Source organism: Tamandua tetradactyla, chromosome 20 (genome assembly GCF_023851605.1).
Source record: "Tamandua tetradactyla isolate mTamTet1 chromosome 20, mTamTet1.pri, whole genome shotgun sequence".
In the NCBI taxonomy this organism is placed as follows: domain Eukaryota; kingdom Metazoa; phylum Chordata; class Mammalia; order Pilosa; family Myrmecophagidae; genus Tamandua; species Tamandua tetradactyla.
Genome location: NC_135346.1, coordinates 44,422,690 through 44,450,412, shown reverse-complemented (window position 1 = coordinate 44,450,412; position 27,723 = coordinate 44,422,690). Strand labels below are relative to the sequence as shown.

Here is a 27,723-nt window from a genome sequence, read left to right as displayed (position 1 = left end):
GTAGTAGTATAGTTAAAAAGCCAACAGTTGATAGAAGGTTTTCTGAAGGCTGGGAAAAACAATTCCATGCCTCAAAGAATATGTGTAAATTTAGTGTATCTGTCTTTCCAGTTAATTGGCATTAATTAACATTAACTTTGATGGGAATATAATTACTGTTATCTTTCTAAGTGAATAGTCATTTTCAGCAAAGCACATCAGCCAGGTGTTTATGAACCATGAATGTGCTTTAGATCTGTTTGTTGTATTTTGCTCTTCTTTCTACTCCTCCTAATTATATGCAGCCTTATATGTTCACTTAGGCTTGGTGCATTATTATATATTGGTGCATAATTATATATTATTCCTTATATATATATATATTTTTTTTTTTGAGGGGGGAAATGAACAATGTATTAAATGTTTACTATATAGGTCAGGATTCTCAATTGGATGTGATTTTGTCCTAGTGGATTTTTGGGAGTGTCTGAAGATACTTTGGGTTGTTAAAAGCAAGAAAGGGTGGTGCTACTGGCATCTGGTGTGTAAGGGACAGAAGTGATGCTAAATATCTTACAATGCACAGGATAGCCCCAGCTCCTCCCAGTCTCCCATCGAAGAATTACCCCAACTATGGAACTGGGTGAAGACTTTTTACTTTTTTCTACTGAAGACTAAGAGGAAATATCTACCTCACGTATTCCTTGTTTTACATAATCCTGAGATTTGAAAATTGGTTTGTAAAACCAGATTTTTATGCTGGGTACTAGTATTCAATGAAGAACTACCTAATTATTGTCTTTGTCTTCACATAGTTTAGTCCTGTGGATGAGTCTGACAATAAGAAGTAAATAAACAGGAGAATTTATACTAAAATTTAAGATAAATGTCATGAGGGAAAATAACCATGAAGGAAGGTGAACAGGGCAATTCTCTTTAGGGGCAGTGCTTAGGGAAGGCTCTTTAAGGAGGACATAGCTGAGCTGAGACTTGAAGGATAAGATGAGGCTTGTCTTTTCTTTTTTGCATGGGCAGGCACCAGGAATTGAACCTGGGTCTCCAATATGGCAGGTGAGGACTCTGCACTGAGGCACCATGGAGAACCAGGTGCTAGTCTTTTAAAGGAGGAGTAGAAGGATGTCCCCGGCAATGGGACTAGTGTCTTTAGGGGTCTTCTTGTGTTGGAAGAACTGAAAGAAACTAGCATGAAGTCTCTATAAACATTTTACCTTTAAGTTTATTTTTCTCAGAAACTTAAGATTTCCAGATTGTTCCCATGCTGCATAAGCCCTGAAACCCAGAGGTACCTGTCTCTCCAAGAACATCAACCAGTTTCTTACCTCGACCCCATCAGGTCAATACCACTTTCCAGCACAAAGACGTTAAAATGCTCATTGTCCATATATATCCCTGAAGATTGAGAACATGATTAAAGGAGAGGGAGGAAGTGTAACTGAGAAATTAGGATTTAACAAGTGATTATGACTACTGACTCATTATATTGATATTTCTTTTTCATTTCTAGTATATTAGGATAGCCTTAGGGAACTACCTGAAATTGTTGGACTGTAATCCAGTAGCCCTGATCTTTGGTAATGATTGTATAGCTGTATACCAAAACAAAATCACAAACTCAATTGCCCATGTTTGTTGGATATACTTCTCGATGTTTTATTTAGTTCCACTGATCTACATAACTATCTCTAACAATACTGTACTGTCTTAGTTAACTTACCTTTGTTGTATATCTTTAAATTGGGTAGAATGAAATACTAGGGTTCAATGAGGTTGGGGGAATAAGGGACATGGGATGTTTGGTGGTCTCTTCTTTCCTTTTTCTTTCTCTTTTCTGTAGAATGCAAGTGTTCTAAGATTGATCATGGCGATGAACGCACAACCATGTGATGACACTGTGAATCATTGGCTGTACACTTTGGCTGGATTGTGTGGTATATAAATATATCTCAGTAAAATTATATTTAAAGAAAAGAAGCTTGTGTGACTTGAGTGTTATTAGTGAGACAGAGAGATTAAAGATTGAGGCGACAGCAGCCACCAGAGTATGCAAAATCTTGAAAGCATGTTAAGGAGCTTGAATGAGTTTCTAAGTATCAGGGAAGGCCTTTGAAAGGATTTAAGCCAGGGCGCTCTCGTGCTATTATTTATGCTTTTACAAAGATCCTGCTGACAGCTGTGGGAGCATGGATTGGGTGGTGGCAAGAGTAGAAATCAGAGATGAATTAGAAGGTGATTGCAGTAGCCCAAGCAAAAGATGATCGTGGTTTAAACTTGGGTAGTGGTAGTGGAGGTGAAAAGAATGGATGGAATCCTGGTCTATGTTAGAAGTAGAGTTCATAAGGCTTGATGATGCAGTGGGTAAAGCTGGAGGAGTATGAAAGAAAGGGAAGAGTCAAAGATGACTCCCAGATTTGTGGTTTGAAAATTTGGTAGATGATTGTGCCATTTAGTGAGATACCAATGAAAGGGAATGGAAAAGGTTTTAGGAGAAAAAATTTGGAATTCTGTTTTGGCCATATTCATTTTGAGGTGCTTGTGAGTCTTCTAATTGGAGATTCTAGGCAAGCAGAGAATACCTGTCAGGAGCTCAGAAGAGAAGTCAGGTTAGAGATATAAATCTGTGAGTCACTTGCAAAGAGAAGTTAATTAAGGCCACAGGAATAGATATAATCATGTGGGAAGGAGCATAGAGAAAATCAATAGTAGGGGGTTTTGGAATGAGTGCCTGGAGACCTAAAAATGTATAGATCTGGCCCATAGAAATGCAAAGCAATGTATGCTCACATTCCATTTGTTAAAATTCTTATTCTACACTTTAGACCCCCCTTTTCAAATTTTAAATTCAAATTTTCAGGCATGTTTCTTTTGCTCAATGAAATAATTAATGTAATTCCAGCACTAGTCTTCAAATTGCAGTCCCTTCTAACTGCTGGTACAAGAATCTTAGTATAACAAGGAGAAAATTTTCCATCTTTTCTTGTAGCTGCAGAAAAGCAGATCCTGTTTTGCATTATAAAATTTTCTTTGCAATTGATGTTTTTAATAATGGAATCTTGTAAAACCCTGGGACTTCTCATATTACTAGACTCTGTGTAAATAACCTTTAACCTCTGAAATGTCAGTAAGTATCATTAGTTTTGCTTAACAATGTGTTGCCCTGGAAATAATATTTAAATTGACATCTTTCCTTTCAGAAGTATAAATACAGATGATTTTTCTCTGCCAAATTATAAGGTGAATATTCTCCCCCCCACATGTGTGAATGTGAAAAAAACAGAAACCTGTATTTCTGTTAGGTTTTTAAATTTGAACAAAATATTTGAGAACTTTAAATGAAATCTGTTTAAATTAACACAGAAAAAAGAGCCAACAAAGAAGATTGAGAAGGAGCCAACAGAAAGGCTGAGAGAGTTTGCAATGACTGAGCATAAAGGATAGAGTGCTTCAAGAAAGAGGTCAGCCGTGGTGAGGTGCCTAAAAAGATGAGGGTGGGAAAATTCTATTGGGGTTTGAATCATGTGCCCTACAAAAAGCATGCTCAGGTCCCAGTACTTGGTCTTGTGGGTGTGAACCCATTTATAAGTAGGACCTTTAAAGATGTCATTAGTTAAGGTGTGACAAACTAAATGAAGGTGGGCTTTAAATCAAAATGGCTGAATTCCTTATAAGCAAAGGAAATTGGATACAGAAAGAAACCATGAGGCACAGCCGGAGGACAGAAGAGAAAGACGATGCCTCCACATGCATTGCCTTGTGATGGAAAAAGCAAGGAACTCCAAAGATGGCCGGCCAGTCGGAACATGCCAATGTGCCAAGGAAGTGAGCATTAAAATCTGAAATCCTGAGCCAGTAAATTCCTGTTGGTAAGCCAACCCACTGTATGACATTTGTTTTAGCAGCCAGGAAAATAAAACAAAGTCCAACGCATTTTTATGGTATGAAGGTCATTGGTGATCTTGGAGGAGTAGTTTTAGTAGGAGAATGGAATTGGCAGCTAAACTGGAATACATTGTTTGGAAGGTAGAAAGGTGAAGAATTCCTGTGTGGAAGAGAAGTATGTGGATGTAGGGCACTGAAGGAGGGGATCAGAAAGCTTCAAGGCAGCATTACAGCTGCAGCTTTCATCTACAATACATGACAATTTTATAAGACTTTTCATTTTCATTTCCAGGACTTCTGTCAAGTCAGTGCGATAGGTCTTTTATCCCCATGTTATTGATGAGGAGATAGAAATTCAGATTCTCAAAGCCTCAAAACGAGTAAGTGCGGAGTAACTGAAGCCAGAGCTTGAAACCAGGTCTGCAGAAGGAAGGTCAGCGCTCTTCTTCTTGCAACACGTGTGAAAAGGGAGACAAGATCAGAGAAGAGAGGAAACGACCCCAAGAACAAAGCATCCAAGACACATTTAACCAAGAAAGGAACATTTTAACTGGGTCCACACATGGTTCCAACTTTTTGCATGTCAATGAACTAAAGGAGAATGCCTCATTTTTCCCAGAAGAAAGGAGTCTCCCTAGAATATATTTAAAAATGGTGCACTTCTAAAGGAAATTTCAAATAAACACCATTTAGGAGAAAGCAATGGCAGAGACTTAAAAAAAAAAAAAAAAGCAGCATATGAGGCCTTCACTTTTGTTGTTGCAACTGTACCGAAAAGAAATCCTGAGTCCTTAGAGTGTCAGCGTCAAATAAACCTTTGTTTTCTCAGGAATACAACAGCAGCATAATGAGAAATTGAGCATGCTAAACAGGAAATTGAGATGTTGAACCCGTAAACAACTTGAGATTAAACGAGGTATAGCATTTTTATGTCATATTCTTTGATTTTATTCCTTTAAAATAAGACCATTTGGGTTTGTTACAGGTGTAAAAACATTGAGATAAATGGAAAATCAGTCTATTGCCATTTTATAGTTGGTTATATTCTGACGGCAACTGTCAACAGGAATGCTCTGATAAATAATCAATTAAAAGAAAGAAGATGAGTCACAACCTTTGAAGCCTGAAGACATTAGTGGGACAGTGATCTTTGTCTAACATATCTAAAGAAGTTACTTCTGACAATACTGTGAGTTTCTACTAGTGAAATGGAATTTCTAGCCTGAATAGAGCTTCTGGTGTTAAATGGGCATGAAATGCTTTCTTTCCCCTTTACTAAGTCCATCCTCATAAACTTTATATCCTGGATTCAGCGTAATCTACCTTGGAGTCTTATTTATGGACTCTTAATGAACCTTAAAAAATCCTTTTATTATGGAACATTTTAGTCATTTGCGAAAATAGAATAGTATAAGGAACCCCTTTGTACCCATCACCAGCTTCAGCAAGTACCAATTCATGATCAATTGTGTTTTCATTTATTCCCGACCCACTTCCTGTATCTTACTGTATTATTTTGAAGAAATATCCAGTATCATATTATAGAAGGTTTTTTTGCTTTAACTCAATCAGACTTATATATGCTGGCTTTATATATATTAAATGCAGATAACAAATAATTTGCATTGCATTGTCAAATATTGTAAGTTCATATCTATTGTCTCCAATGCCTGAATTGTTAAAAATTTAAAATTTTTCTTTAATATTTATTTACTTTTTGAACAGGCAGTATATGTACGTGGCTCACAATTCAAAATGTGCAAAAGAATATCCACAAAAAGTATGTGTTACTCCCTTTCCCCTCTGTCTTTTCCTCCATGGAGGCAACCGCTGTTGCTGGTTTCTTATGATCTGTCCAGGATAGTTAATACATTTACGAATTTATGATTTTGTGTGTGTGTTTGTGTGTATGTGTATGTATATGAATGAGAGAAAGAAAATATTACAAATATGGTCTGACATTGCTGTTTTTCACATAATATACCTTGGGCATTCTTCCTTAACAGGACCTATAAAATATACAGCTGCCTAATTATTTTAAAAGCCTTTATAGCATTTCAGTTTGGTGCTATAGTTTCACGTTTGTGCTATCGTTTAACCAACTTCTATTGATGCTCATATAAGCTATTTGCAATCTTTTGCTGCTATATATTTTGCAAACTTCAGATTACTAGCCATTAAAAGAAAAAAGGACCCTAGGAACCAATGTCTTAGGTGCATTCTGACTTTCCATTTCTACTCATTCTTCATTCTACGTTCTCTACCCTAATTTCTTGTCTTTTTTAGTCTCTTCATCACTTTTTTTGTTGTTTGATTGAACATCAAGGGTCACATTTTGATTTTAGGATATAGAGAACAGTGAAGATCAGGAGACTTAATTTTCTGCAGCCCAGCATAGATTAATCTGTTCTAGGATGCCCAGGATATTAGAGTTGGATAATTTAATTCACCATTCGCATTGATGAGGAAACTGAAGAATTAATTACTTTACCTAGTTAGTTAGCCAGAACTCTTGACTTCTTTGCTTAATCAGAGGAAAAGAGTCATTTAATATAACAAAGACTGAAAAAATCTGATTATGATTCCTAAAGGGAGTCTTTAGGGGATGGGTTTTGTGCTTAAGAGGTAAAAGGGAAAACTATTCTGCTAACATCATTGGGAGGATGTTTTAAAATATGTGTGATATGCCTATATTTACATGGCACACCCAGCAGGACAAGGGGGATAGAACTCCTGCTGAGGTCTCCTTAGGTTTCCTTTATGCCCATGACACTATGTATTACCTAAATAACAACAACTTCCTCAACTGACGTGCATTCAGCCCTATAGGTCAGGCACTGTTCTAGTGCTTTATATATGTTCATGTGCTCCTTACAAAGATCCTAGGAGGGAGATGCTATTATAAATGGAAAAACTGAGGGCAGAGAGGAAAAATTACTTGTCTGAGGTCATAACCAGTAAGTGGTCAAGCTGAGATGTGGATTCCATCTGATTCCAAATCTGCATCCTTAAACCCTTTGTATAAAAACGTTTGGGAGAAGGTGAGCTCCTTGGTTGAGATGTCCAAATTCCTGCCCTAGAAGTAGGGGCAAAAGTGAACCTGGGGTTCTACAAGGATGGCATAGGACTGTACTGCTCAAGGGTTACCAAGGATGCACCACAGAAGATAAAACAGAAAGCTTCTCCACATATAGTCAGATAGGCCAGATACATGATTCAGCCAAATGAATAACCCAGAGGAGCTGGGCAGAAAGTCTGAAATAAATGGGAGATGGTGTACCGAAACTGGAGACACAAGAAAGAGTACACAGGTTTGACATTGAGGCAGAGATGTTACTCTCAGAGTGATTTCTAGAAATGCTGGAGCCAAGCTATAAGGGTTTTTTTTGAAAAGGAGTTCATAGCTTCCTTTGAAGATTGGAGAGGATCTGATGATGGTCTTGTTTTGCAAACACGGATCTGCACAGTAAGCACATGGGAAGCTGGTTACACATTCAGATTCCTAGGCCACATGCTCTGAGATTCTGACTCAGGAGGTCTGAAGTAGGTCCCTGTAATCCCATGTCCAACAAGCATTTCAGGTGGTTATGAAGCAGGAGTACCCTGGACCACATATAATATAAAATGAACACGATGGATAAGGTCTCTGGTTTCTTGTGACGACAATTTAAAAGACAACTGAGAGATGAGTTTGCAGAGTGGTTAAAGACTTAGTCTCTGGAACCGGACTGCCTGGGTGCAACCCCTGACTCCATTACTTATTCCTTGTGTGATCACTCTAAGCTTCAGTTTCTTCGTTTATAAAATGTAGATGATAATAGTGTCTCCCTCATAGGGTTGTTGTGAGGATTAAATGAAGGAATGGATACAAAACATTTAGTGTATTAAATTACTATATTTACTACTATAACCTGGCATATAGTAAGTGTTCAGTAAATAGCATTGCCACGGTAGCTCAGCCAGCAGAGTTCTTGCCTGCCATGCTGGAGACCCGGGTTTGATTCCCAGTGCCTGCCCATGGGAAAAAAAAAACATTGCTTTTCCAAGGCCAAAGCCTTGTTCTTTTGGAGTCTTTTGTCTATGTCTTTTAGTTATTTACCTCTTGGATAGCCTTCAGCCACTCATCACCTGAGTAGAGCCTGCTTTCCTAGTGTCCTCACTCAGGAGGAAGCACCTTCAGCTTCAAATTTGGGCAGCCATCGCAAAAGAAACATAAATATTGTGGTGGTTGGTGCTCACACAGAGTTTTTGATTAGTCTAGTCAGGGTGAGAAAATATTGGGGAGAAGAAAAAGAAGTGTATTCACTCCATGTGATTTTTAAAATGGAATCTGAGTGACTATTCAAGATTATGGCCAGTATCAGTGACAGCAGAGAAAGGTTGGCCTAACATAGCCTCCCTAGAGTGCTTCACACAATTTCGGGTAAAATATCTACATTATGAGAAGAGAAGTTAAAGTTGATTAGAGATGATAGGAAGGATGAGATGGAGCCATTGTGTGTTTTGATAATATCTGTGTTTAAGTAATTAAAGATACCTCAGATACCTCCAGATTTTTTCCAGTAAACTTCAGAATAAATCATTTCTCAAAGATATCAGTTCTAGAACAAATCCTTTGTCATGGACACACTTTTGCAAAGGAAGCCTATTCAAGGAAAAGACTTATTGAGAATTTTTACATATCATTTATGTGGGGATAGATGTTAGAGCCAAACTGGCTTAAATTGGAATATTCTTTCCTGATCTGGTCATAGCATGGTGGAGACAACTGGAAAATTGAGTATTTGCCACACAATGAAAATCCCTAAACCTGATGTCCTTTCCCTAAGGATTGCTCAAAAACTTATCCTTCAAAACTCTTTCCAGGTTCTATTTGTCTCAAAAGAGAGGGCGCATGCTGATCTGCATTCTGCAGCTGAATGCCCCGAGCCTCTCCAGTGTACAGGTTTGAAATTGACTTTCTCCCTCGGAGATGTTTGTTGGATGCAGGAGGGGAAGGAAAGCCAGCTAAACCAGGACATCTTTAAAGATCTTCTTTCAGAAGCAAGATAGAAACTGTGCTCTTTATATAATACATTTCCAATATTCTAAGCCATGACCTTCCTTACTTCAAATGACTATCAATGAAAATCAATTCCTCCCTGAGTGAGAAACAGAATTGACAGGGGTTAGAAGGTAGGTGAGAAGAAAATTTAGTGTATGAAAGGGATAATAGTCTTTCCAGGGGTTTTTAGATCTACAAAGTAAAATTTGCCTATGGGGAAAAGAAGTGAAATTCTTTAATTCAAAGAGCGTGCCTAATGAGATATTTAACTCAGCCTTAAACTTCAAGAAAGTTTAGGATCTAGTCACAAAATGGACATGCAGAGACCTCTGAGCATAAAAGTACGCCTTCTTCAATAGGTATACTCTTCTCCATGGTGATCATGTTTATCATTACTATAACCTTAACGCATGTTGGAAAATATCTATGTGTTGGACTGAGCAGACCTGGGTTAAATTTCCAGCTCTCTGTTTTAACCTTTCAGGGTCTTAGTCTCTTTAGTGTAAAGTGGAGGTAGTACCTTGCAGAGTTGTTTTGATGATTAAATGTGATTACTATGCAAGTCAATTTATGTGCTTCCAGCCTCATTGAGTACTCAAGACATGATTCTCTCTGTTTCTTCTTCTGTTTCTGCATCTCTCTGTCTGTGTCTGTCTGTCCCTCTTTCTCACACACTTTATTTCCTCTATAAATTGATCTATCCCCCATTGGTTTCTCTTTCATCCACTCATTGTTTAAGACTCCCATCTCCCATTTCCTTGGCTCCTTTTTCTATAAAGATCTCTCCTTTTCCCCTTCTTATAGTGTACATAGTTTAATCAATGACCTTCAAGAGTTTATTTGATTACTGTGGCAAGGCCATCATTTTTTGAGGGGGGTAGGGATGAGGTGGGGGATAGTGAATCACATCCCACACAAAAGGCATGCTCATGTCCCAGTCCTGGTACTGTGAGTGTAGACCTATTTACAAACAGAAACATTGAAGATGTGCCCAAACTCAGTGAGGGTGGGCCTTAACCAATAAGGTCAAAGTCCTTACAAGCAAAGGAAATTAGGCACAGAAGAGAGGCCATGGGAATAGCCAGAAGCTAGAAGTCAGTGGAACCCAGAAGAGAAAGAAGATGCTGCCATGTACCTTGCCATATATTGGGAAAGCCAAGGAATTCCAAAGATTCCAGTCAGCCAGGAGATACAACCACAGGAGGAAGCAAGCCTTCTAGGCTCTGAAACCAATAAAGTCCTATAGTTAAGCAACCTGTTGCACAGAATTTGCTTTAACAGCTAGGAAACTAAAACAGAGAGATTTTTTTTTTTTAACTTCTAATTTTGAAATAATTTTAAGCTTACAGGACAGTTGCATAAATAATACAAACCCCATAAAGAAAAGCCCACATACCCACCCCGAGATAACCAGATCCACTGATTTTAACATTTACCACCTTTACCCTTCCTTGCCTGCTTCCTTCCTTCCTCCCTTCTTCCTTCCTCCTTCCTCCCTTCCCCCCCCCCTCTCTCTCTACCTTCTGAACACTTGAGAGCAGGTTTCACATACTGCACTCCTTGAACATATAAGACTTGCATGTACATTTCTTATGAACAAGGATATTCACTTAAGTGCAGTTTTCCAGCATAAGAAACTTAACACACATAAAAATCTTATAGTCTATAGTTCATTTTTTTATGTTCCAATAATATCTTTTTTGAATAGTTTCTTGTTTGTTTTTAGATCACATCCAATATCATGTGCTACATTTCATTATCATTATCTCTTTCATTTCTCTTTATTTTTTTTAAATTGTGGAAACATATATAAATCATAAATCTTCCCATACTAACTCCTTCCAAACATACCATTCAGTGGGATCAGTCACATTCACGTTGCTGCAGAGCCCTCCTGCCATCCATTACTCTAACATTCCCTTCACCCAAAACAGAAATCCTAAATTCATCTTCCATTAACTCTTCATTACCCCTGAGCCCCAACCCTGGTAACTTATTCTCCACTTTCTGTCTCTATGAGTTTGCATATTCCCTGGTATTTTCTTCGTGGTAACATGGGATTTCAATTTAACATCCTAAACTATGGCAGTCTTGTTTGCTTTGAAAACAACTTAACTTCAATAATATACATAAACTCTTCTCCTATGCCCCCCACCCCTCACCTTTGTATAATTCTTGTCACAAATGACATATTTGTACATTGTAAGTCCAATACAATTACTTCATTATTTCCATTTCTTAAAGTTTTTTTCTTGGGAATCCCAGGTCTGGTCTTCTTCGTTAAAGGTTTCTAATGTGTTAGTCTTCTCCTATGCCTGGGCCCTTGCTTCCTGTTTCCCTCTATGTTTTGTAATCTTTTGTTGCAGTCTGGACATTTTGATATTTTAATATGCTATTTGTGGAATTTAGACTCTGAGGTGTCTGCTCCTTAAGTTTGTATCCAACTAGTTTCATGACAGAGCTTTCCTTGACTATCAGGAGATAACCACAACAACAAAAAAGAAGCAAAAAAAGAAAACATCTTTCCTAGTCTTTGCAGATTGACCTGTGCCAGTGCTCTCCTTCAGAACTTATCCATACAAGGTAATTAGACAGTAGATCCAGGCCAGAGCATAAGAGCTTCCCTGATCCTTTTTGATCATATGTCTTGTTTTGGGCATGCATATGTGACCCTAGGATTTCTTCCATTTACATGGATATGATTGTTCCCTCTTTCCTTGGAGACAGCTTCCTCATAGTACTTGGCACTGCATTATATGTCCTAAAGCCAGCAATCCCTTGCCCCAGGCAGCCACTTGTCTGTCCCCCCAGTGTTCTGTAGGAGAGCTCTGTGAGTTCCCTCCTATAGGCAGGATAAGTTCCGGGACAGTGAGTCCCTCAGATAATTGCCAGAAAGACTGGGTCAGACACAAATGCTCCCATTATGTGCACGAGGGTTCCTCTGTTCCTTCTGGAACTGAACCAGGTACCTGCACTGGGAGCATGACTGGCTCTTTGCTGAGCTGCTGAAAGTTGGGGGAGGGATTAGCCAGGGCACCATGAGATCCTATCAGTTTTAAGCAGCCTTATTCTTCATTTGGCTCACTCAGTTACTGTGTTCCTTTAACTATTTTCTGGTGCTTTGAGAAGGGTGCTTCTGCTTATTCTTGCTAGTTGTTCAAAGCTTCTGCTAGAAGATGGAGCCCTGAAGCGTCTCACTCTGTTGGCTTGTTCAGGGTAGGGCTCTGGGATTAATCAAGCTCATCAGTTTTAATACTCTATGACATTTAAAACATTGCAGGACATATACCAGGTCTACCACAAATTTTTATTGGTTGATCTTATTATTATATATTTCAGATAATAAGCCCCTCATTTTTTTCTAAGTTGACCTAGGGACATCATTAATGATATTTATAAAGTGCCCTGTGGTTTGCATATATCGACTCAAAGCTTCATAAACATTCTTTGAGGCAGGTATTATTATCCTCATTTTATTAAGGAGCAAGCAGAGTCAGAAATATTCAATAAATTTGCCCCAATTTGCCAGGGATAAATAGTTAGCATCTTACTCAGATCAGCTTGAATTCATGTTGTTACATGATCCTTCCATGAGGTTTTTGATTAAAATGTGCTAAGGGCACTAAGTCTTGACTTTAGAACAGACCAGATTTTCTAAGTAAATATTCTTCATTTACTATAACAGTTCATATCTGGGAACAGCTACAACCTCTCCTTTTGATTCTTCAGATATGATTCTCAGTCCCTGTGAGTAGTGGAAGAAGGTACTTGGATTCCTCTCCTATCCAGAAGCTGTGGGGACATGCCCCCACTCTCTATGTCATGTCTCATTTCATCAGCAAGAGCATTTCTTAGAGAGGCAAGAGAGAGCGCAATAGAGAGGAACTTTTTTCTTTTCTTTTCTTTTTTATAATAGGTCTTTTTTCAATATGAAGCTTTGGCATTTACAAGAAGAACCAAGTCAAACATCCATATACAAATAATTTGTTCCTTAAATACAAGTTTTCCCAGCTATAAAACTTTGATTAGTAGCTTAGGAAATGATATAAACCCATCTCCCTGGCTACTCCAAATTACAATATTTTCTCCCTTAGAATCAGTGAAAGGAATAGGACTATTGCAAATAAATTCAGTTTTTCCCCACAAATGAGAAGTGTTTTCTCTACTACAATGCTTTCCAATTATACTGGGTAGTTAATGTTGAATAACAATAGAAGCTCCCAAATGGAGTGCTTGTGGCCGGTATCTGAAATTCAATAATTTTAGCAACAGATATTTTTTCTGCTTAAATGGATATGTAAACATTATATTAGAGATTTTGGAGGATAGATATAATACACTTTTCTCTAGACCCTATAATTTATGTTCAGACAATGATCAGTGATTTCCCCATTATATTTCTAACTTTCCCATTATTTATATTAAAAGAAGGCTTGGTTCCAGAGCTGCTTTTTTATTCCTTTTTGGAGCATGATCAATTCATTAGGTTGTGCAACTTATTTAAGTGCTTAATGTAGTTCCTTTTGCTGTACATTGCTATAAATTGCTATGCAATTTTGGGTGAGGCAATTTACAATCTCCAACCTCTTTTCTGCATTTCTGAGAGGGCTGGAGAAACATATTTTCAGAGGTGAAGGAAGGGTGACAAGTAGAAGAGAAACGTTCGAGGGAGACACTATAGGGTCAAACCTCACCCTTTAATGCAGTTGATAACATATTCAGACTGGATTCCCGAGCAACTGGTGCACATTCGGTATGGGAATCAATTTTATGTCATGTCCTTCTCAATTTAATCTCTAATCTTTATTTATCTTCCTTTTGCTTGAGTGTCTCTTAAAGTGGGGTTTTGTTGGTTTGTTTTTGGAGACTTCGTACAGTTGAACATAACTTTATGTTACCTTTGTACATAAAATACAAGTGATCAGGATATTAGATTATTGGGTCACTGCGTTTCTCCCTCAAAATACAATTTAATGTTAAACTTCAGGCCAGCTTAATTTTTTATTCATTGTAAGTAGCCCATTTCCTTTCCCTTGCCTGAATGCTTTTAGGGCTTTTTATTTTATCCTTGTGATATGCGTGGATATGGGTCTCTTTCAATTGATTTTTCTTGGAACATAGACCACGATTCCAAAATTCATTATTAGGCTTATTAGGCTTTCCTTTTTTTTTCTTTCAAAAAAAGGAAGTTTTTTTTGGCTTATATCTTTATTAATGCCTTAGCACCAGGACTATTTCCTGTGCTCTTTTCTAGGTGCTAATTTTACCTAGAAGAAGTAATAATAATCTGATTCTCAGTGACCCATGGAAATTTTATTGTCCATGCCATGGGACAATGTGATGGTTTAAAAGAGTACTTTTAAACAAAATACATTTGGATTACAGAAACAGCTTCTCCCCAGTGTATAGCAGAAAGAGGAGACTTATTTTTGGTCCATGTTTTTTAGTCATATTCTTTTCTACATACATGGCAAAGAGTACCTCTGGGTGGTTTTCAATCATCTCCTAGTTTCTGAATCCCAGATTGGATTCTTGCTTCAGAAGATACCAAGTGGTATTACTTTAATGTGAAAATAAATCCCTAGATTTCTCTAGGAACGAGAAGACTATAGAGAGTGATGGTTAGAAATTGCAAGACCAATTGAAAGAATCAAGGGAAATAGAGAAATCTGAGAATTTAAGGTATTCTGCTTTTATCATTTCCAAATCTTGGGGAAGAATCAGAGAGTTCTTACTTTTCATGAGTTTTGCTATTTTTCTTTCATAACAAGCTTGTAAAAGTATAGCAGTATACACTAATAATTACCTTTGTTTTAATTGTTCTGTTTTGTTGCCTTGGAAGAAATATATATATTCTTAACTTGACTCACTATTCTCTCTTCTCCATATATGTCAATTTCTCTCTCATCACACTCATCATTTTATCCTTTACTTAATTAGAGACAGTTAATGGCAATGTAGGGTGGTATTCAATTTAATGTAAAACTGAGTACAGCAGAAAAAGGAGAGCTGTTTAAGTAAACTAAAAGTATTATATGAGACTTTAGAAAGGGTAGCACATGATCCAGTCCTATAAGGGTGTTTAGTGTCATACAGGCCAAGAGTGGACAGCTAATAGTGATATTTAGGTAGGTATCAAGTGGAAAAGATGCTTATTAAGGAGTGGTGCAATCCATGTGAGTAATTTAGTTAAAGGTATTTTGTAAATGGTTTTCTTTTCCAGGCTGAATACAAGGGTTCTTATTTTATGATTACTCTGGAGACTTCAGAGATTTTTGAGCAGAGGTGATGCTGTCTCAGAAGTAGGAAGTGATCATGGAAACCTAAGAGTAAGAAAAAACTGAGGAATTTAAATATTAGGCACAACTATTCTCTGAAGTCTTTTTGTTCAGTTTCTAGGAGATTTCTTCACTTTCATTATTAAACTCTTCTACTGATGTGTGTATAAATGTATATAGTTATATTTTCCTAAGAGCTCTTTTTTTTTAAGTGTTCTGCTATCTTTATTTGCCAACTTCTTCCTCCCCTCCTTCTCTACCTTATTCTTTTAGTAGTACTTTATTTTTATTTCATGTATATTGTAGCTCATCTAAACTTTTGAGTATAACAGGAATAGCTTTTTTGATATTTTATTCTCTCTAAAAAGTATTTGTTCCCTTTAAGTTGCTTTTATTTCTTTAAACCTTGTATTTCATGGACGCTTGTTGATGTTCATATGATGGAGTGGGACAGCAGAAAGTGACAGGAAGCCCCTGAGTTCATGGGTAGAAATTCTTGACTGTGGACTCCTTTATAGTTCAAATTCAATGGGCCCTTGCATTGAGGAAATTGCTGTTAGAGAATTCCTTTTTTTTTTTTTTTTTGTAATTGTATCCACTTTCAACTATGCCTTTTGTTCTCCTTCTTTCTTATCTTATTTTTCCAGGAGAATTTGCATTCTTTTTTTCTGTTGGGCCAAGAGGGATGCATAGTAGTGGAGAAGATATAGGGATCTAACTATTTCTAAAAGTTCTATAATTATTTTAATAGTCTTTCACACAATTCTCTTGTTTTCCATTTCACTTTCATGTCCATTCCCAGAGGATCTAATGTTGCCAATCCAGAGACTTTGTAGATTATGCAAAGTATATTGGGCTTCTTCATGGCTACTTCCACAGCTGGTTTAGGATTGAGCTTTCTTTAGGTTGTCTGGTCAGTTACCATTCATCTAGCTGGCAAATTTTTGCTTCAATCTTTTTTTTTTAATGTGTCCTAGTGGTTTTGTGCCCCTGTTCTAATTTGCTAGCTGCTGGAATGCAACACACCAGAGATGAACTGCCTTTTAATAAAAGGGGAGTTATTTCATGAGTTCTTCAGGGAAAAGGCAGCTAACTTTCAATTGAGATTCTTTCTTATGTGGGAAGGCACAGGGTGATTTCTGTTGGCCTTCTCTCCAGGCCTCTGAGTTCCAACAACTTTCCCTGGGGTGATTTCTTTCTGCATCTCCAAAGGCCCGGGCTGAGCTACAAGTGCTGAGATGAGGTATGCTGAGCTGCTTGGGCTGTGCTACATTGAACTCTCTCATTTAAGCACCAGCCAATTAATTTAAACATCATTCATTACAGCACGCCTCCTAGCCAACTGCAGATATAATAAGCAACAGATGAGGTTCACATACCATTGGCTCATGTCCACAGCAACAGAACTGGGTACCTTCACCTGGCCAAGTTGACAACTGAATCTAACTACCACAGCCCCTTAAGAAGTTCTTTTCTGTTGTTTCGGTGTAGTTTTGGGAAAGAGTAAAATAAATGGAAATTTACCTGGAAGTCTCTTAAGTACTTTAAAAATTATGACAACAATTCAAAAATACATGAATTGATGATTCAAGCAAGACATCACTATATCAATGACAATGTAGACATTTCTCTTCCCCATTTCACCTTCAGCTCTTCTGAAGTGAACAAAATTAACTATTTGATGATTATGTTTTACAGTCCTTCTGTGCATTTACATTTATTTATTTACACATGCATGCATTGCAAAGAATAATTGGAGTCATAGCAAATGTATTTATAAATATCTTAAGATGTAAGGCCCATCATCTGATTGCAACCAGTCTCAGCATGGGCTGTACCTTGTTCATATTGTCCTTTGGGTTTTCCTAGGATTACTGTGTATGCTCATTGGCTTTGTTGTGACATTCCTGCTTTTATATCTTTTTTTTTGCATTCTGGTGATTGTATCTTCCCCAACACACCATTCCTTCTTGATGACAAGACTTGGCTTTTCATCTTGCACTTCTTTATGTAGCCTCCTGATGTCTAGTACTGTGCCTTGTATGTAGTAGATGCTCCATCAAAATGAAGTATTTACTTACTTATCACTTTATCCCCACAAATTCCTTTGATAATTCTGTCACAATTAGGAGTCTCTTCTTTATAATACTGCAACATTAGGTAAAACAATAAAAGGAGGACATTCTAGTGGCAACTAGATGGCTTTCTATGAGTTTAAATTCATGATAGTCATGTTCGCTTCCTTAATTTGAAAGCCTAAACTCCCATAACATTTTTTATTTTTAACTTTTTAAATTGTATAGTATGACATACATACAAAGCAAAGAAATAAAAAAGCAATAGTTTTCAAAGTACTCTTCAACAAGTAGTTACAGGACAGATCCCAGAGTTTGTCATGGGCTACCATACGATTCTCTCATATTTTTCCTTCTAAAAGCTCCCGTAACTTTTTTTGAACTCTCTGATTCCCATGTTTCTGAGTTTCTTTTGGAACATGTTTTTTCTTAATAAGAATAACCCATCAAGTGAGGACGCCAGCAGTCTCCTCATTGTCATGCTCTGTATATAGGAGTTTATCTTTGGACTCCTAAACCTGAATTCTACACGGTCTGAATTTAGAAAATGGATTGCTTTTAATGGGTGAATTTGAGTGATAAAGGCAGAAAGCAAGGCATTGGCTTGTTCCCTCAGATGATAGGATTAGATCTGAATGAATAAAGACAAGTCATGGACTGTGGACTTTGGGGGAAAGTCTGCAGTTCACACTGGCGCTTCTGAGCGGCATTAACATTCTCCGCCTGCTGTACCAACTCTTTAAAATGCCATTTGCATTGACAATGGCATAATTGACATTGCTCCCTGAGGAGCTCAGAGGATTGTGGGGAGCTGGAATCAAAGAAAATTCATCTCTGCTGAAGGTTCTTTGCTACAAAATGCAGAGAGGAAAAGACTCTTGTTACTGGTGATGTCATATTAATAAAAATTTATGGACACAAAATTTATCCATCATCACAATTTTCCCAGTAGCATTTTTATCTCATTACCAGTCTTTCTTTCTTTTGTGCATTGTCTTTCTATTTGGCATTCATCAGCATTTTTCTGGATGATTGATAGAATTCTTTGCATTAAATATCTAAGATTCTTCATGATCCGTTTCCCCACATTGATTTCTTTTTAAAAAGTGAAACTTCTATAGTTCCACCAATAACATAATATCCTCAATACCCATAAGTGTGTAGGAATGAAGGAGGAGGCTTAGGCTGTGTATTCAGTACTCAGTCCCTGCCATAACTGAACAATTTTGAAATAATCACAAATTAGCATGTCCTTTTATGTAGGTCAAAGAACTGCAGCAAAATACAGAAAGACACATACACAGATATCAGTAAGTGTTTAAATGGATCTGTCAGATTTTCAACAAGGTTGGTTATAATGTATCCCTTAGATTAGTGCTGAATCAGTATATGTTAACAAATTTTGATGTGTCATGTGGGCAACTAGTAGTGGAAATAAGTGCCTTCTAACTAGCATTTTATAAAAGTTAAATTAGAAATAACTGATTTCTTACAGTATTTTATTGAAATTAAGTCAGGCAACAGACTATAGAAAACCAATGTGGAAGCAGAACCTAGATTTCTAATATTAGATTCTTACTTAGCAAGTAGGAACATGTTTTTTTTTTTTTTGGCAAGAGCCAGTAGAATCCATTTCTTTTCTTTCCAAATGAAGAATACTTAGTGTTACCAACCATAACTCAAAGGCATGACTTTTTCCTGAAGAGCTTTTTACATCATCCAAGAAAGATCAAAAGTGTGCTTGGTGATATTTTGAGGTTGTTCATTTAATTTTATTATATATTTTGAACTATTAATCTGTATGTGGTATATGTGTGTTTTATAACGTGTTTGGTTGCAAAGAAAAGAGAGCTGTTCAAATCAGCTTTAGAGATTTTTTTGAAAAAATAGAGGGGAATCACAGAGAAACCAATTTCAGGAAGAATAGCTAGGCTTCAAGGTTAGTAGAAGGGATAGAAACTCAAATCAAACTGGCTAAAGCAAAAGATGGATTGATTCCCAAATCTAAAATGTGTGGGTGAATCAGTACGGCTATATGCAGGTACACAGACATAATCAGGAATTTGTCTCTGTCCCTAAAGAAAAACACAGATTTCCTCTAAGTTGGTTTCACTGTTAGGTAGGCTCTTTCCTCATGGTATCAAGCATACAATTCCATTTTACATCCTCACATCTTAGCAATCCTAGCAAAAGATATTCCTTCCCCTCATAGTTATTGAAGTAATTCTGAGCCTCACCCTCTCTGTTCCAAATTGGTTTATGAGCCCTTGGTTTGAACTTTTATCAAAACCAATAATTATGAGCATGTTTAACAAAGCACATCTCGTGACAATCACTGGACTGGTGTTAGAGTGTGGTTAATCCAGTCAGAACAAGGTGAGAGTAGGGGAAGAGTGGTTCCCCAAAGGAACTACAGGGTTGATTATCAGAAGAAGAAGGTATAGTAGATACTATATACTCCCAGGTCCTTTTACCAAGCTGGGGCACCTATCCTCATTATAGCTGCTGTGAGTGTTGGCTGCTAATAACCACTCAGTGCTGCCCCTTCCCCTAGATATTTGCCCTCAACTAAAGGAAGTAGTTCATCCAGGAGGTAAAGCAGCCCCTACCCAGCAATCTACATCTAGGGACTGATTGACTCAAGTGGAGAAAAGGCTGCCCTTTGCACCAAGGGGGTGGGAGGTGGGGGAGACAACGCTACTGTATGTCATGCTTCTGAATTCCAGGAGAGAACACTTCCTTGATTAACCTTTCCCTCCTGCTCCATCCTGCTTTCAGCACACCCTTTTTTCCTGAGAGCACAGCCTCAATAAATAATTCCCTTCTCAGGGTCTGATTCTAGGGATCCTAAACTAAAGTCATTAGAAATGGATGCTGGACAAGGTACATGACTCATATCCACTCTAGACAAGACTAAGATCTTTTCGCTATCTCTCAAGGGTTTCAAAGTTTCTTTAATCCTTTCTTGCATTTTTTTCTGAATGTCTGTCTCATTTTTTTTTCTCTGAAGATAGCAACCTTTACTTGTACAGCCTCTGGTTCTCAGTTTCTTGCTAATTCTGCTGCCTTTTCCTGACTTCTAACTATTGGGATGCAGGAATTCTCAGTCCTCAGTCCTTTAAAAATATCTACCCTCATTTTCTCAGTAATCCACCCAGTTACATGTTTTCAAAATAGCCACCATTGATGACTCCCAAATTTCCATCTCCAACCCCATTTTCCCTTTGAGTTCCAGAATCCTAGATCTAACTGCATGGCTAACATTTCCACTTAGATATCTAACAAGTATGTCATACTTAAGAAACATCTTGATTTTTACCCTCCAAATCATCTATCCATTTTTTTTTGAAGAGAGAGAGAGAGAGAGAGACAGAAGCAGTCATTTATTAAGTGTTGCTCATACACACACCTAATCAGAGGATAGTGGGGAATAGATTTTTCTTCTTTTTTTAAACAGTTTTACTCACAGACCATACAATTCATCCAAAGTGCACAATCGATGGCTCTTGGTATAATCTGATAGTTATATACCCATCACCACAATCAATTTGAGAATGTTCTCATAACTGAAAAGAAAAAAAAAATCCCATACTCCTCTGACTCTCCTATTGCTGACATTGAACTTTGGTATAGTATTTTGTTATAATTGATGAAAGAATATTACAATGTTATTGTGTTGGTTTGAAACTGTTATATGCCCCCAGAAAAGCCATGTTTTTTTTAATTATTAATTAAAAAAAAATTAACAACATTTAGAAATCATTACATTCTACATATGCAATCAGTAATTCTTAATATCATCACATAGATGTATGATCATCATTTCTTAGTACGTTTGCATCAATTTAGAAAAAGAAATAGCAAGACAACAGAAAAAGAAATAAAATGATAATATAGAGAAAAAAATAAAAATAAAAAATACAAAAAATATATAAAAACAAACAAACAAAAAAACTATAGCTCAGATGCAGCTTCATTCAGTGTTTTAACATAATTACATTACAATTAGGTAGTATTGTGCTGTCCATTTTTGAGTTTTTGTATCTAGTCCTGTTGCACAGTCTGTATCCCTTCAGCTCCAATTACCCATTATCTTACCCTATTTCTAACTCCTGATGGTCTCTGTTACCAATGACATATTCCAAGTTTATTCTCGAATGTCGGTTCACATCTGTGGGACCATACAGTATTTGTCTTTTAGTTTTTGGCTAGTCTCACTCAGCATAATGTTCTCTAGGTCCATCCATGTTATTACATACTTCATAAGTTTATTTTGTCTTAAAGCTGCATAATATTCCATCGTATGTATATACCACAGTTTGTTTAGCCACTCGTCTGTTGATGGACATTTTGGCTGTTTGCAACTCTTGCAATTGTAAATAATGCTGCTATAAACATTGGTGTGCAAATGTCCGTTTGTGTCTTTGCCCTTAAGTCCTTTGAGTAGATACCTAGCAATGGTATTGCTGGGTCGTATGGCAATTCTATATTCAGCTTTTTGAGGAACCGCCAAACTGCCTTCCACAGTGGTTGCACCATTTGACATTCCCACCAACAGTGGATAAGTGTGCCTCTTTCTCCACATCCTCGCCAGCACTTGTCATTTTTTGTTTTGTTGATAATGGCCATTCTGGTGGGTGTGAGATGATATCTCATTGTGGTTTTGATTTGCATTTCTCTAATGGCCAGGGACATTGAGCATCTCTTCATGTGCCTTTTGGCCATTTGTATTTCCTCTTCTGAGAGGTGTCTGTTCTTTTTCTCATTTTGTAATTGGGTTGGCTGTCTTTTTGTTGTTGAGTTGAACAATCTCTTTAAAAATTCTGGATACTAGACCTTTATCTGATATGTCGTTTCCAAATATTGTCTCCCATTGTGTAGGCTGTCTTTCTACTTTCTTGATGAAGTTCTTTGATGCACAAAAGTGTTTAATTTTGAGGAGCTCCCATTTATTTATTTCTTTCTTCAGTGCTCTTGCTTTAGGTTTAAGGTCCATAAAACCGCCTCCAATTGTAGGATTCATAAGGTATCTCCCTACATTTTCCTCTAACTGTTTTATGGTCTTAGACCTAATGTTTAGATCTTTGATCCATTTTGAGTTAACTTTTGTATAGGATGTGAGATACGGGTCCTCTTTCATTCTTTTGCATATGGATATCCAGTTCTCTAGGCACCATTTATTGAAGAGACTGTTCTGTCCTAGGTGAGTTGGCTTGACTGCCTTATCAAAGATCAAATGTCCATAGATGAGAGGGTCTATATCTGAGCACTCTATTCGATTCCATTGGTTGATACATCTATCTTTATGCCAGTACCATGCTGTTTTGACCACTGTGGCTTCATAATATGCCTTAAAGTCCGGCAGCGTGAGACCTCCAGCTTCGTTTTTTTCCCTCAAGATACTTTTAGCAATTCGGGGCACTCTGCCCTTCCAGATAAATTTGCGTATTGGTTTTTCTATTTCTGAAAAATAAGTTGTTGGGATTTTTATTGGTATTGCATTGAATCTGTAAATCAATTTAGGTAGAATTAACATCGTAACTATATTTAGTCTTCCAATCCATGAATATGGTATGCCCTTCCATCTATTTAGGTCTTCTGTGATTTCTTTTAACAGTTTTTTGTCATTTTCTTTGTATAGGTCTTTTGTCTCTTTAGTTAAATTTATTCCTAAGTATTTTATTCTTTTAGTTGCAATTGTAAATGGAATTTGTTTCTTGATTTCCCCCTCTGCTTGTTCATTGCTAGTGTATAGAAACACTACAGATTTTTGAATGTTGATCTTGTAACCTGCTACTTTGCTGTACTCATTTATTAGCTCTAGTAGTTTCGTTGTGGATTTTTCAGGGTTTTCGACGTATAGTATCATATCATCTGCAAACAGTGATAGTTTTACTTCTTCCTTTCCAATTCTGATGCCTTGTATTTCTTTTTCTTGTCTAATTGCTCTGGCTAGAACTTCCAACACAATGGTGATAATGGACATCCTTGTCTTGTTCCGGATTTTAGGGGGAAAGTTTTCAATTTTTCCCCATTGAGGATGATATTAGCTGTGGGTTTTTCATATATTCCCTCTATCATTTTAAGGAAGTTCCCTTGTATTCCTATCCTTTGAAGTGTTTTCAACAGGAAAGGATGTTGAATCTTGTCAAATGCCTTCTCTGCATCAATTGAGATGATCATGTGATTTTTCTGCTTTGATTTGTTGATATGGTGTATTACATTAATTGATTTTCTTATGTTGAACCATCCTTGCATACCTGGGATGAATCCTACTTGGTCATGATGTATAATTCTTTTAATGTGTTGCTGGATTCGATTTGCTAGAATTTTGTTGAGGATTTTTGTATCTATATTCATTAGAGAGATTGGTCTGTAGTTTTCTTTTTTTGTAATATCTTTGCCTGGTTTGGTATGAGGGTGATGTTGGCTTCATAGAATGAATTAGGTAGCTTTCCCTCCACTTCAATTTTTTTGAAGAGTTTGAACACAGTTGGTACTAATTCTTTCTGGAATGTTTGGTAGAATTCACATGTGAAGCCGTCTGGTCCTGGACTTTTCATTTTGGGAAGCTTTTGAATGACTGATACAATTTCTTTACTTGTGATTAATTTGTTGAGGTCATCTATTTCTTCTGGAGTCAAAGTTGGTTGTTCATGCCTTTCTAGGAACTTGTCCATTTCATCTACATTGCTGTATTTATAGCATAAAGTTGTTCATAGTATCCTGTTATTACCTCCTTTATTTCTGTGAAGTCAGTGGTTATGTCTCCTCTTCCATTTATGATCTTACTTATTTGCATCCTCTCTCTTCTTCTTTTTGTCAATCTTGCTAAGGGCCCATCAGTCTTGTTGATTTTCTCATAGAATCAACTTCTGCTCTTATTGATTTTCTCTATTGTTTTCATATTCTCAATTTCATTTATTTCTGCTCTAATCTTTGTTATTTCTTTCCTTTTGCTTGCTTTGGGGTTAGTTTGCTGTTTTTTCTCCAGTTCTTCCAAGTGGACAGTTAATTCCCGACTTTTTGCCCTTTCTTCTTTTTTGATATAGGCATTTAGGGCAATAAATTTCCCTCTTAGCACTGCCTTTGCTGCGTTCCATAGGTTTTGATATGTTGTGTTTTCATTTTCATTCGCCTCAAGATATTTACTAATTTCTCTTGTAATTTCTTCCTTGACCCACTGGTTGTTTAAGAGTGTGTTGTTGAGCCTCTATGTATTTGTGAATTTTCTGGCACTCTGCCTATTATTGATTTCCAACTTCATTCCTTTATGATCCGAGAAAATGTTGTGTATGATTTCAATCTTTCTAAATTTGTTGAGACTTGCTTTGTGACCCAGCATATGGTCTATCTTTGAGAATGATCCATGAGCACTTGAGAAAAAGGTGTATCCTGCTGTTGTGGGGTGTAATGTCCTGTAAATGTCTGTTAAGTCTAGCTCATTTATAGTAATATTCAAATTCTCTGTTTCTTTATTGATCTTCTGTCTAGATGTTCTGTCCATTGATGAGAGTGGGGAATTGAAGTCTCCAACTATTATAGTAGATGTGTCTATTTCCCTTTTCAGTAATTGCAGTGTATTCCTCACGTATTTTGGGGCATTCTTTCGGTGCATAAATATTTATGATTGTTATGTCTTCTTGTTTAATTGTTCCTTTTATTAGTAGATAGTATCCTTCTTTGTCTCTTGTAACTGTTTTACATTTGAAGTCTAATTTGTTGGATATTAGTATAGCTACTCCTGCTGTTTTCTGGTTGTTATTTGCATGAAATATCTTTTCCCAACCTTTCACTTTCAGCCTATGTTTATCTTTACATATGTTTATCTATGTTCATCTATGTTTATCATTTTGGTCTAAGATGTGTTTCCGGTAGACAGCATATAGAAGGATCCTGTTTTTTAATCTATTCTGCCAGTCTATGTCTTTTGATTGGGGAATTCAGTCCATTAACATTTAATGTTATTACTGTTTGGGTAATACTCTCCTCTACCATTTTGCCTTTTGTAATATATTTATCATATCTGATTTTTCTTCTTTCTACACTCTTCTCCATACCTCTCTTTTCTGTCTTTTTGTATCTGACTCTAGGGCTCCCTTTAGTTTTCTTGCAGAGCTGGTCTCTTGGTCACAAATTCTCTCAGTGACTTTTTGTCTGAAAATGTTTTAATTTCTCCCTCATTTTTGAAGGACAATTTTGCTGAATATAGAAGTCTTGGTTGGCAGTTTTTTCTTTTAGTAATTTAAATATATCATCCCACTGTCTTCTTACTTCCATGATTTCTGCTGAGAAATCAACACATAGTCTTATTGGGTTTCCCTTGTACGTGATGGATTGCTTTTCTCTTGCTGCTTTCAAGATCCTCTCTTTCTCTTTGACCTCTGACATTCTAACTAGTAAGTGTCTTGGAGAATGCCTATTTGGGTCTATTCTCTTTGGGTTGCGCTGCACTTCTTGGATCTGTAATTTTAGGTCTTTCATAAGAGTTGGGAAATTTTCAGTGAAAATTTCTTCCATTAGTTTTTCTCCTCCTTTTCCCTTCTCTTCTCCTTCTGGGACACTCACAACATGTATATTTGTGCGCTTCATATTATCATTCAATTCCCTGAGCCCCTGCTCAAATTTTTCCATTCTTTTCCCTATAGTTTCTGTTTCTTTTTGGATTTCAGATGTTCCATCCTCCAGATCACTAATTTTAGCCTCTGTCTCTTTAAATCTACCATTGTAGGTTTCTATTGTTTTTTTCATCTCTTCTACTGTATCTTTCATTCCCATAAGTTCTGTGATTTGTTTTTTCAGACTTTCCATTTCTTCTTTTTGTTCATCCCATGCCTTCTTGATGTCCTCCCTCAATTTATTGATTTGGTTTTTGAAGAGGTTTTCCATTTCTGTTCGTATACTCAGAATTAGTTGTCTCAGCTCCTGTATCTCATTTGAGCTATTGGTTTGTTCCTTTGACTGGGCCATATCTTCAATTTTCCTGGTGTGATTTGTTATTTTTTGCTGGTGTCTGGGCATTTAATCGGATTTCCCTGAGTGTGGGACCCAGCAGGTTGAAAGAGTTTCCTGTGAAGTCTCTGGGCTCTGTTTTTTTTATCCTGCCCATTATGTGATACTTGTCTGTCTGTGGGTCCCACCAGCAAAAGATGTTGTGGCTCCTTTAACTTTGGAAGTCTCTCGCTGCTGGGTGTGTAGTGGAGACAGAGGAAATATTGTAGGTTGGTTTTAATGGCTTCAAATTGTGAAGTCCTGGGATTGAATTCCTTGAGAGAGGGATTCCACCTGTGTTGCGTTTCACCCCTTCTGCGGGGAAGGTTCAGGTGGTAGAGAGTCCTGAAAGCAGCCTGTTTTTGCGTTCGGGGTAGTTGCAACCTGTGTAATCCCAGCGCTGAGCCCAGAGGCAACCAAGCCTCCATAAAAACAGCCACAGAAGGCTCTGTTTCGCCCTCTTTCCTCTTTTTCAGTTAGCCCAATAGGTGACTTCCACCTTGATCAGTTTCACCTGAGCTGAGGGCCTATTTTTAGTAGTCAGAAGTTGTTCATTAATGCCACTATTGGTGTTAGGTTGGTCTCAGTCTCTACTAGTGTTGGAGACTCTTTCCTTTCCCTCCGGGAAGTCGCCTGTGGGGGAGGGGCGCCGGCCGCCACAGCTTGGGGAACTGCTGATCCGAGGCTCCCAGCCAGCCGGGGAAGCCACGTGTGTGGGAGGGGCGCCGCGGTTTGGGGAACCGCTGATCCGAGGCTCCTAGCCAGCCCAGGAAGCCGTGCGTGTGGGAGGGGCTCCTGCCGCTGGTCGCTGCGGCCCGGGGAAGTGCTGATCCAAGGCTCCCAGACGGCCCAGGAAGCCCCATGTGTGGGAGGGGCTCTGGTAGCTGGCTGCTGCGGCTTGGGGAACTGCCGATCCGAGGCTCCCAGCCAGCCCGGGAAGCCGTGCGTGGGGGAGGGGCGCCGGCCACTGCGGCTTGGGGAACCGCCGATCCGAAGTTCCCAGCCGGCCCGGGAAGGAGGGAGGGAGGGGCTCTGGCCTCCAACCGCCGCGGCCCGGGGAACCACCCATCCGAGGCTCCTAGCCAGCCCTGGAAGCTGCGCGTGGGGGAAGGGCGCCGGCCACCACGGCTTGGGGAACCACCGATCCGGAGTTCCCAGCCGGCCCGGGAATGAGGGAGGAAGGAACTCCGGCCACCAGCCGCCGCGGCCTGGGGAAGTGCGCGTCGCTAGGGGACCTCACCGCAGTGGAGTCTCCCAGCTGGTCCAGCCGTCCCAGACTGGGGTACACTGTGTGTCTGGTCTCTGTCATGGCTCCGGGAGCTGTTCTGTACTGATTCTAGCTATCTAGTAGTTGTTCAGGAGGAGAAACTAAGACGCCCGCACCCTATCAAGCCGCCATCTTCTCTGGAAGTCCAAGCCATGTTGTTTTAATCCAATCTTGTGGAAGCAGACCTATGTT

At 38.1% G+C, this 27,723-nt stretch overlaps 1 long non-coding RNA gene across 2 annotated transcripts in view; it reads right to left on the bottom strand.

The window, feature by feature from the left end:
- LOC143664074 (uncharacterized) overlaps positions 1-27,723 on the bottom strand; it is a 67,888-nt gene that overhangs the window by 27,392 nt on the left and 12,773 nt on the right. For both annotated transcript variants that reach the window (XR_013166300.1, XR_013166301.1), the window contains one exon: positions 1,320-1,389. This is a non-coding gene — a long non-coding RNA (uncharacterized LOC143664074). The remainder of the gene's footprint in view (positions 1-1,319; positions 1,390-27,723) is intronic.